Source organism: Chlorocebus sabaeus, chromosome 20 (genome assembly GCF_047675955.1).
Source record: "Chlorocebus sabaeus isolate Y175 chromosome 20, mChlSab1.0.hap1, whole genome shotgun sequence".
In the NCBI taxonomy this organism is placed as follows: Eukaryota; Metazoa; Chordata; class Mammalia; order Primates; family Cercopithecidae; genus Chlorocebus; species Chlorocebus sabaeus.
The window spans coordinates 13,916,030-13,927,632 of NC_132923.1; the positions used below are offsets into that span (position 1 = coordinate 13,916,030).

At 39.1% G+C, this 11,603-nt stretch overlaps 1 pseudogene; it reads right to left on the reverse strand.

The window, feature by feature from the left end:
• Positions 1-4,342: 4,342 nt before the first annotated feature.
• On the reverse strand, positions 4,343-6,149 carry LOC119623368 (protein FAM91A1 pseudogene; annotated as a pseudogene).
• Between the last annotated feature and the right edge of the window lie 5,454 nt (positions 6,150-11,603).

Genomic DNA, 11,603 nt, shown 5'->3' on the forward strand with positions numbered 1-11,603 from the left:
AATATCAGGCCCTTCTGCTTGACACCCTAGATGTTACCCTTAAAGTATGCTGATTTTTAAACCCTGCTACTCTGTTGCTGGACCTCATGTCCCAAGAAACAGATCCTCAACTCATCGACACCTGTGTGGAAACCATGGAAAAGATCTACTCTAGAAGGCCCAACCTTGAAGACAAGCCCTTGTCTAATCCCAATGTTGAGTGGTTTAGAGATGGAAATAGCTTTATTCATGAAGGAATAAGAGAGGAAGGTTAGCTAACAAGAAGTCATTGAGGCCAAGGGTTTACCTTCTGAGACTTCTGCTCAAAAAGCAGAATTAGCTGCTCTAATTAGGGCCTTCCAACTATGAAAAGACTTAAGGCTGGGTGTGGTGGCTCATGCCTGTAATCCCAGCACTTTGGCAGGCCCAGATGGGTGGATCACCTGAGGTTGGGAGTTCGAGACCAGCCTGCCAACATGGCAAAACCCCATCTCTACTAAAAATACAAAAATTATCCAGGTGAGGTTGTGGGTGCCTGTGATCCCAGCTACATGGGAGGCTGGGGCATGAGAATCACTTGAACCTGAGAGGCAGAGTTTGCAGTGAGCCGAGATCATACCACTGCACTCCAGCCTGGGTGACAGAGCAAGATTCCATTTCAAAAAAAGGGGGGAGAAACAAAAACCTCAAGAATCAAAGTGTTTACTGACTCTAAATATGGGTTCCTGGTGCTCCATGCTCTTGCAGCCATACGGAAGGAAAGGGGACTATCAAGAGCCAAGGGATCCCCCATACAACTTTACTCAGATCTTGGAACATTTAGATGCCGTCCAACTCCCAAAGAAATAGCAAGTATTCACTGCAGGGGACACCCGAAGGGAGACACTTTTATTATTAGAGGAAAGTCCCTGGTGGAAAGAGCAGCTAAGGCCACAGCTAAGGAAACCCTGGTATTTCAGGCTGCTGCGCTACTACCAGGTACTCCATCCACGTCAGTGGCACCATACTATACCCCTAAGGAAATTAAAGGGACTGAATAAAAGGCTTCCAGTGAGACCTCTCTGGATGGCTGCTAGAAAATAACAAACTCTATTCCTGAGGCTGACAAATGGGACATAATTAAACATTTTCATGATTCCTCACATTTGGGACAGGATTTTCCATTCAAATTAGTTTCCTAAATATTCTTGGGGGAGGGACTGTTCCAAACTATAAAAAGGGTTACCACTCAGGAAGCCACCCCATATACCTGATCCCTGCTTAAACCTGTACAACACCAAGGAACATACCATGGTGAAGACTGCCAGACAGATTGAACCCAGATGCCACCTTACAGGGGACGACAATATTTGCTAGTATTTATAGACACTTTCACCAGGTGGATAGAAGCTTTCCCCACAAAGACAGGAAAAGTACTGGAAGTGTCTAAATCCTTACTTAAAGAAATCATCCCAAGATTTGGATTACCAAAAGGTTTGCAAGGTGATAACTGACCTCCCTTCCCAGCTAAGGTGACCCAGTGAGGGAATGCCTCAGCCTTAGGCATTACCTATCTTCACTCCTCATGGAGATCTCAATCTTCAGATAACATAGAAGGCTAATCATAACGTTAGCAAAACTCTTTCAGGGGACCTCAGAGGCCTGAGTTTTTCCCCTACTCATAGCCCTTTTGCATAAGAGGATGGCTCCAAGGGGAACTTTAAAGCTTAGTCCACTTGAAATGACTTATGGAAACCCCCCACTTTTTTTTAACTTGATCAACACCACAGTTTATTTGTAAATATGTTGTATGTGTCAATAATCAAACTGACAACACTTTATAGATTTCATTGTATAATATTAACATCCTAACAGAAAACGATCCACTGTACTCATTTACAGTTTGGTATTTTAAAATCCTTGAATACAAATTGTATTTGAAACACTGAACACAAAAAAGAAAGATGAATGGCAGAGACAACTGAAAACATCAAGTAAAATTAACCAATATTCCGCTTCCCCCCAAAAAATATAAAATCATCTGATTACATAATTTTAAAAAGTAGTAAAGGAAATCAGATGATCATATTTTGTAATATAAAGTTGCGTTTCTTCAAACCCATTTTAGACATGAAATTGTACCATATAAAATTCTATGTCTTTTTTGATATTTGTTCTTTTTTTCCTCTTGGTTTCTTAAAAATGTTTGCCAGGGTTTAAATTACACTAAGGAAGTGGGGAAAGAAAGGAAGGAATGTGGTAAAATGCCAAATGAAATTAACTATTTGGAAAATAATTGGATATAAATTTTTCATGAATCTTCTTTGGCAAATAACAAAAGCTGCATTTTAAATTTACCTTTTTGTTGAAATGGATCAATACTTGTAAGATTTAAGAGATTACATGACTTGATGTATAAGTAAAATGAAGCCAAATTCACAAAGCAAAGCACAAACATCAGCTTTTCACATTTTGCTAAAAGCTTTAAAAATGCACTCTCCCTCCTTAAGAGTACAAGACGTCTTCAGCTTGGAATCAGATGGTTACTCTTGCGTCATTCAACACAAGAAACCAGAGGGGACCCCATGCTTTTTAGTACTTTCCCTAAAATTCATGATCACTATTAGGTTCTGTTTCTTCATCCTCTATCTCTCAAAAGAAATATAGCAGCAAATCACTCCCATATTTTAAGCTTTAAATTCACCAACAACTGGGCTCACTGCCAACAACTACAAATGTTCAATTCTTTATTAGTGTACATGTCATTACAGTTGGTTTAGATGGTTAATACAAGAATAAATAAAATAACTACAGATCATTCAAACAAAGGAAATTAAAATGAGATTAAAGAGCCCTGATCAAAAAAAAATTACAACTTTCACTGAAAAACTGTAAAAGTTACATACATACATACCTAATGGCACTAGGAATACACAATATCAATTACTAGAAAAATAATGAGTGATTCACAGTCATAAGAAATTATTTAATATTAGTATTTTTTCTTTTAGAGACAAACATAACATACACATGGTTTTTACCTTCTATAAGACAAAGTGGAAAACTAACTGTTACTACATTTACCTCAAACACAGCACTGACTGTGCCACAGATAACATGGTCCAAAATATTCAGTTGTATAGACACGCCATGGTATTGAATGTATGGTTAAGTTTTAGGAAAGGCATATATTTCCAGAAGTGTGTTAAATACACTAATATCTATAAATAACAAAAGTTATCAGCAAAAACGCTTAGGTTATAACATTTCCAAACTTTCTACCATTTTAAGTGTTTTAGATATATGTTGTCTGACTAGTTCATTTGGTTACAGTTTTAAGCTAGTAAACCATTACCCTATAAGAAGAGCTAAACTAACCTATAACACTGCACAAACTTCCCAAGGAAGGTAGCTTGAAAAGTCTAAAAAGTGATTCCAATTATTCTAATTAACATTTGAGATGCTAAAAGAATCAATGACTCAAGAAACACTTTGAAGTAATTCCATTTTTCTTTATCATTTTCTAAAAAGGTATTCACATAAATTTAAGATCCAGATTGCTTAAGAGTATGTCTTCAAAGTAGGTTTATCACTAAAGCATTCTGATCCAAAGAGATAGTCTTAATGCTTCTAATATGTAATTCTAACCTAAAATCACAATCCTTGGTTTGAAAACATTAAAGCTAAGAAACAAGAAAATAAATCAGGGTGAAAATGTGCAGCAGCTATAGCTATAAGAGTGGAAAATAAATTCTATTTTTTCCATAAAGACTCTATGAAAATATAAAGCCCAAAGTCAGTGACGACAGAAGTCCACATATAAATGGTGTTTAAAAATAGAAAGTTTTCTAAAGCTTCTCATGAGATGTCAGTGAATAGTCATAATCTGAGTTAAGACCTTGTAAATCAAGGTTAAGTTATACATAACTATGCTGATTTACATACTTTCTACAATGTCCAACTGAAATAGATAATTTAGACACCCATAGGAATTCATAATGTCCTATCATATCATCTCTCAATACTGGATGTTTATAGTTTTATAGTTTTACTAGTTTAAGTACCAAAAAGCCCTTTTAGAGGAAGAGTTCCATCTCTTCCCTTGATCCCCCAAAGTATAGGTAACAAAATATAAAATTAAACAAGATTTATGTTTGATAAACTAACATATAAAATTACCATTGGAATTTTCATAGTGATTGCTTATAAACATAACAGTCATCATAGAGCCTATAAAGTACATACTTAGTTTTATAAAAGAAATGTAGATCGTCTCAAGGTAAAAAAATACAGTGCTGGCTGCTAAAAAGACACTTTGTTGCAATAAGATGTTCAATAATGAGCAAAACTTCAGAAAACATGAATATGTTCCCCAAACTTTTATTATTAGTTAAGCAAGAATTGTTCTGCAGCAGCAGGATGCTTTTTAGTGGCTGACACTATAAAGCTAACGTTAAGAAAGAAAAAAAGCAGAAAGTGTGAGCAACAAATGGTGTAATCAAATTATTGCAAATGGAGATTAGCAATAAGAAGTGAGGAAGGTGACTGTCCACTCCCTTCTGATAAGACACCATCTTTAAATATGAAGTTTTTTGCAGGAAGTGGAACACCCATGTCAGCATATGATGACTGTGAAAGCAAACTTGAAAATCTGGGCTCTGCGTGAATATCCAATGTTGAAGCACGTTCCTGGAAAGAGTGAACAAAGTTAAGGACTGCAGAGAGAGTTTTCTACTGGAATCTAAGAGGTTTTGAAGGCTCTGTTTTCTGCAAAGGCCATGTGTATCAATTTTCCTACAAACTTTCTGGTTTAATTCGGAACTGAACAGTAGAATTCCAAAGCACAGCTTAGGAGGAACCCAATCTGCTTCTGTTGTGGCACCAGAGGTTTGCTTTGTTGCTGAATCTATAGTTGCTTCCTCAATGACCATTTCAAATGACTCTGTACTCCCATTTACATGTGAGCCAGAAGCCAAATCAGGTTCTCCTCTCTCATCAGAAGCACAACTGAGTTTTCTATTTGCAAGTTGGCTGGAGGCATTCAACATGGTGACATATCCATAGAGATGCTCTGTTCCTTAGTATCTGCAATGCTTTATGTACACCCATAATGACCTGAGTGAACTCTCCTTGTAGTTCTGTTTCATCAAATGGAAATGGAACATGGACTGTTTCCCCTATCCCATGCAGACCATGTCCCTGAATCAAAACTGCAGAATGTGTTAAAGCATCATTCAACATCTTGAGCACATTTGAGGTAGGAACTACTTCAGGATCATGATCCCAAGATGTTATTAGCAATCGATCGTAACTCTGAAATGTATCTGGCAGTTTTCGAAGTCTTGTACCTTTGGACAATAAAACGGATGGTGGTCCTTGTCCAGCAATATGATAAATATACAGTTTAAACCAGACAGAGCTGACTTCTGGGATAGCTGGTCCAATATGCTGAGGGGTGCAACTGCTGACAGGCCAGGTTTCATTGGTGAGGGGAGCCATGGAAACAAGCAGTGTGTAATTTTTGTTTACAACTCTGCTGCAAGTTGCAGGGTCCAGATCAAGAAGGCTTTCACAGCGTAAGAGATCCAGAGGAAAACCATAATTGGATTGGTCTGGCTGTGCAGTTTGCGCAACTAAATTTTTGTTATGATGCAGAAACAGTATTGTGTTTCTCAGAGTAAGTGCATGATCAAAATATCTCTGTGCTTCTCCTTCACCAGTGCTCTGAACTCGTGAAAGATTTCCCATCATTAAGAAGGCGGTAAGAGTGGAGTCAAACAAGAATGCGATGCGCTTCGTGTGTCCCGTAGACAGACTGTGGCTGCTTACACTGGTTGTGTCAGCTGGATCTTCTTGACTATTTGTATCAGTGTCAGTTGCTGATGAAGCTTCTTGTAATAGGACTCCTACCTTCCCCTCCATCCCATGACAAAAGCGTCTTCTGTGGATCTAAGGTACTCTTTAATCTGTTTATGGATGGAACATTTTTCCATGATGAATGTTGATCCAAATTTATTACTTGGCCCTTCTTATGGGCAAAGCCCAATCGGCAATACACTGAAACAGCATTCTTAACCAGGGATAAGTCAATCTCAAGGACATTTGCAAGCTCTGCAGCATTTGTGTGCTCATCTATTGAAACAAGTATCTTACAGAATAGTTTCAAAATGATCACCTTGCACTCGATTCATCACAAAACCTTCAAGAGGTGGAACTGCTGTATAACTGTCATCAGATATTGGTACATCGAGATAAATACTTTGTTATACAAACTATGTACTACATTGTAATCTAGTGATCCAGAGAGTTGAGGGCCTGAATCGATGATCTTATCAATAGCACATTTCTTAGGCAAAGTGCATATCTTGATGCCATCTTCTGTGATATATCCAGCCTGCACCACCCACCACGCCTCTATGGCAATTTCCACTGGCTTTATTGGTAGAAGATCACGGGCTGTTTTCTTTCTGAAGAATTGTTTTGATGATCTACACTGATTCATAAGATCAATATACTGGTTTCTTCCTATACCAAGAAGCCTTAGACAGTCAGCAGCAGTAAAATTGGGCAATGAATCATAACTTTTCTCACTGTTCATAACATCCTCCATAATCCCAGTACAATATGAAAATGATGTTATCCTCAAGCCCTTCACTATAATATCCGATAGATGGTAAGGGTACAGCATGAGATGATCTCAGCTATTCTTTAGCAGTTCCTCATAGAGTCTGCGTTCATCTTTCCTGATTATTACTAATCTTTGGTCCTTGCTTGTTTAACCTCCTTGTAAAGTTTGTGTCTTCTAGATTGCAATAATTCCATGTAAAGATGATGCTGGCACAAGGCTTTCAACCCATCCCCTCTTCTGACCCAGAAAATAAAGACATCCTGCCTTTGGGCCTTTTAGAACAGGTATCCAGAGAGTTTACTTCTCCAATGCTAGGCAGGGTCTATGCCCATAGCATCAACAAGAAGCAGTTACAGATGAATCTCCACCCTTCTGCAAGCCCCTTAAGATTAAGGAGGAGTATAGAATCTCTGATGGGGAAATGAGGTAGGAGACCAGTAGGACTTATTTTCCAGTCACCACCCCATTGAACAGAGCAGGATCTGGTCAAAACAGGGCGCAGTGAAGAAGCCTCTGGAACCAGCAGATGATGATGAAAGTGACCTCTAGTTGCCCTCACTGCTTATGAACATAAAGACACTACCACTGGGACATGGCCAGTTTACAAATGTCATGGCAACACACCTTGGCAATGACCTGAAAGTTACTTTATATGGTTCTGGAAATTCCCTGCCCCTTTTCCAGAAAGTATTGAATAATCTACCTCTTAATTGGCATGTAATTAAAAGTGGGTCTAAATACAACTAACTAGCAGCCCACAGGCACCAACTCTGGGCACACTGCCTGTGGATTAGCCCTGCTCTGCAAGAAGCAGCACCAGTTCAATAAAAGTTGCTTTCTCTCACTAGCGCTTGCCCTTGAATTCTTTCCTTGGCAAAGCCAAGGAAACTACAGTCTGGAAGAATTTTTCCAGGTTATGAACCAGTTTTGGGGCTCGCCTGCCCTGCGTCACTGTCATTGTTTCCTTGGGTTTCCCAGGAATGTACATGTGTGAGACTGCTGCCCTGCTTATAGATCTGTTTTCTTGCAAGGAAACAGGAATATCTTGCCTGCGGCTTCCAGAGTTGGAGATACATGTAGTTTCACTACTGAGTGCTAACATTTAATTTTGGAATCAAGTGATGCATTTGGACTGGTTGCTATCGTTTTGTGGTATACATGTAGTGAACACATTCATGATTGAGTTTCCTGCTTTTAGCTGGAGCAAGAAAGTTTTATAATTGTGATTTGTACAAAGAAATCATAGGCAAGAGAATGTGTGTAAAATAAACTTTATTGTCAGAGGTTTCTAAACGCTCTTCCTTCAAGGAAAACGGACATATGCTGAAGAGCTGATAAACAGTCTACAGCAGTGTTACTCTAACTTAATCTTGATTCCAAGTCCTTGCCATTTTCCTCCAGCTGCTGTTGACTCCAGTTACATATAGGTTGGGGAAAAGGGGATTATCTATGAATCTAGGCATCACTGTCTCTTGGGCAGTTATCACATTTGGAGGCTGAAGGGATGTGATTTCTGCAATCAGACTAACCATTTGGAGTACAAATCTGGAGTGGATGTAAAATTTGCTTCTCAGAGATGGAGCTTTCAGATTTGGACTTTCAGTTGTTTTGTTGTTTCAGTTTCTCTCATCAACTGGGGAACTGTTTGCGACTAAGCTTTGTTAAAAGTAGAGAAGAACTTTTCATAGTTCCAAAATTGGTTGTTACCTGAGACAAACAAAAGTGCGCGCACACACACACACACACACACACAACAAAACAATAATCTTTGGTGAGGACTTGCTGATACCTAACTGAGGCTGGAGTGAGAGCTAAGTGGTGATACAGGCCAGGTGCAAACTGAGTGCAGCTAAGTGGATAATCTCTGGTAGTGAAGATAATCTCTGGCCTAGAAGAAGATAGTAATAATAGATTGAAAAGGAAGTCTCCTGAGATGAACTAGCTGGTGTAGGACACAGGACCTCAGCCACCTTATGATTCTAAAAGCCTTGCTCAAAGCCACTGCAGATGAGTTAGCTAGGTCTCTACCACCTCCTCAGCAATAATTGACTCTCCATAATACTCCTCTAGAGAGAAATAAAGCTCTTTCCCACCTCCAGGAAGGGATTTGCTTAGCCTCAGATGTGCACATTCAGAAATAGCTTGTCATCAGAAAGAGAGGACAGTTTGCAGAGAAATAACCCTCATAAGTCCACATCCTATTCCTTTTAATTAAGAGAGTGGTGCCAAGGGAAGAGCCCTAGAACGTCAAAGCCAACAGGGTGCTCAGATACCACCAAAGTACAGTTCCATCTTTGGCCATAAGGAGACAATGGTGTCAAGAGGCTCAGGCCATATGATCTGTAGGTGAAAAACCTGGGATGAGAATCGAGGCCTCAAACCTTTTCCACTACATCACAGAGTTCAGGAGCAGTTAGAGGGAAGGCTTCAATCTGGAGAACACTAACAGGCTCTAGAGATTGTTGGGTCATGGTGGCTGGGACAGAAATAAGGATTCACAGAAAGATGTTTATAGTAAATGTTCTTTTACAGTAAATGTTCTTTTGGGATTTTGCTTGATAAAAAAGCTGAGAAAAAGTGAAAATTTTTTTCTTTTTTTCTTTCTTTTTCTTTTTTCATTTCTTTCTTTTGTTTTTTTGTTTGTTTGTTTGTTTTTCTTTTTTTAGACAGTTTCGCTCTTGTTGCCCAGGCTGGAGTGCAATGGTGCAATCTCGGCTCACCACAACCCTGGGGTTCAAGCAATTCTCCTGCCTCAGCCTCCCAAGTAGCTGTGATTACGGGCATGCACCACCACGTCCAGCCAATTTTTTTTTTTTTGGATTTTTATTAGAGATGGGGTTCCTCCATGTTGGTCAGGCTGGTCTCAAACTCCCGAACTCAGGTGATCCTCTCAAAGTGCTGGGATTACAGGCGTGAGCCACCACACCTGGCCAAAGTAAAAATTTTCTAATTGCAGTTCAGAACCACTTATGGGTTGTGAAATCAATATAGTGGACTGCGTACTATTACAGGCTTTATTTAAATACTAGGTAGGGTGGATTACACATAGCAAAATATTTTTTTTTAAATGATTACAAAGAATTGGATATTTCTCACTGCACCTTGTGGTCAGAAAAGTTTGAGAAACTGCTCTACATAGGTAAATTATAGGTTCAACCTATCCATCTACCCCTTTTTCTCTTCTCTTTTTTCCATGCTATGCAAACAAGACCATGGAGAGAGGAAGGCAAATTCTATCAACGGGTAGTGTTAAACTTTTTCTATGAGGTAGCTGCACATTTGGGACACCTCTTTGCCAGTGACTTGAGATTCTAGTAGATAGATGGTCCTTTTCATCTCTAGCCACATGTTAAAATTACTTGGGAGCTTTTTAAGACTACTGGTGGTTTCCATCCACCTGGAAGCATTTAAATCAGAATGTCTATGTGTAGAGTCCAGGCACTTGGGTTAGTTAAAAGCTCACCAGGCTTTATAATATGACAGAATGGTTTAAAGCTACTGAGTAGACCCACCTATTTCCCACCATTGTCTTTGTTTCTCTTTCACCATAGGCTTCTTTCCCATGAGAAAGTAAAGATTTCAGTCTCTCTTTTCACAGTCTCAAGTAAATCACTATCTTTCTCAATCGGACTGCCAAGGCTAAGATTTCTTTCCATTTATCTATCTGGATTTTTACAAAGTTGGCCTCTGGATTCCCTTTTCTCAAAGCTAATTCACCAGAAAGACACCGTTCAAGTCAAGGAACTGGGCTTTCATACACCTGCACTTGTCAATCATGGGTAAATACTTTGCAGGCAGTGTTGCTGGGTGCTGTGGGATTGACATAAACTCCCAGGTATTGCCAGCTCTGAGCCTCAAGCAAGTTTGTGACTAAGTGACCCCAGTAGTCTGAGGACAGTCCTTACTCAGAAGGGTCTTTGGAAGCAAAAGCAAACATAGGCATGAGAGGGTAAAAAAAAAAAAAAAAAAAAAAAAACTCATGTGATCTTGGCTTATACCTAATAGAACTTGTGCAAGAATGCATATTAAGGTGGGTATTGTACACAGCAGAGCTTAGTAAATACCAAGTGTGGAGTTTAAGGGATAGGCTGAAGAGATTTTACAGGTTTGTAAACATGTTTGCAAGTTTGAACATACTTTTGTTTGCGTTTGTTTTTTCTCCTTAGTGGTAAGAGCTAGGCACAATAAGGTAGCTAGGATATTATGATTTGAATCAATAAATTTGTATTTTGTCAAGGACCAAGATGAATTATGATGATTTCAATTTTTTAGTACTTTATTTTCATCAGTTTGAAAATTAGGACTTTTGGTCCTTTTTTGGCTTATGACACCTTTTTGGTTTTCACACTTTCTCAAAGACCAGTAACTTAGAATCTAAATTATGATTGCTTATTGTTTCAGTACTCTCAGGGAAAGTTGATTTAATCTTGACAAAATGTATTCAATTAAAATAATTGTTCTCTTAAATTTTTTCTTTCTTTCTTTCTTTTTTTTTTTTTGAGATGGAAGCTTGCTCTGTCACCCAGGCTAGAGTGCAGTGATGCAATCTTGGCTCACTGCAACCTCCGCCTCCCGGGTTCAAATGATTCTCCTGCCTCAGCCTCCTGAGTAGTCGGGACCACAGGTGCGTGCCACCACACCCCGCTAATTTTTGTATTTTAGTAGAGATGGGGTTTCACCATGTTGTTCTCTTAAATCTTTTCACCTTTTATGTTTGTCCTTCTCTTCTCCGATTTGCAATAATGGAGTGTGGCTTGCACCGAAATACTATATTTCTTAGAGCTACTTATTCCTGGAGCTTGGTGGTCTGGGGGCCTGGAGGGGGTGCATCTAGAAAGCAGCCCTCTCTAACTTAAGAATAACTGTGAGAATTGTGGGTTATAAGGCTTTGAGCAGCTCTGGCCGCGCCATCCTCTTTTGTTTCTACAGTGGGGTGTGACAAGAGAAGGGACCCATCTGAGAGTGATTTCATATTGTGACCTTTTACCACTTACCTGTGGAAATTTGATTCAGGCAA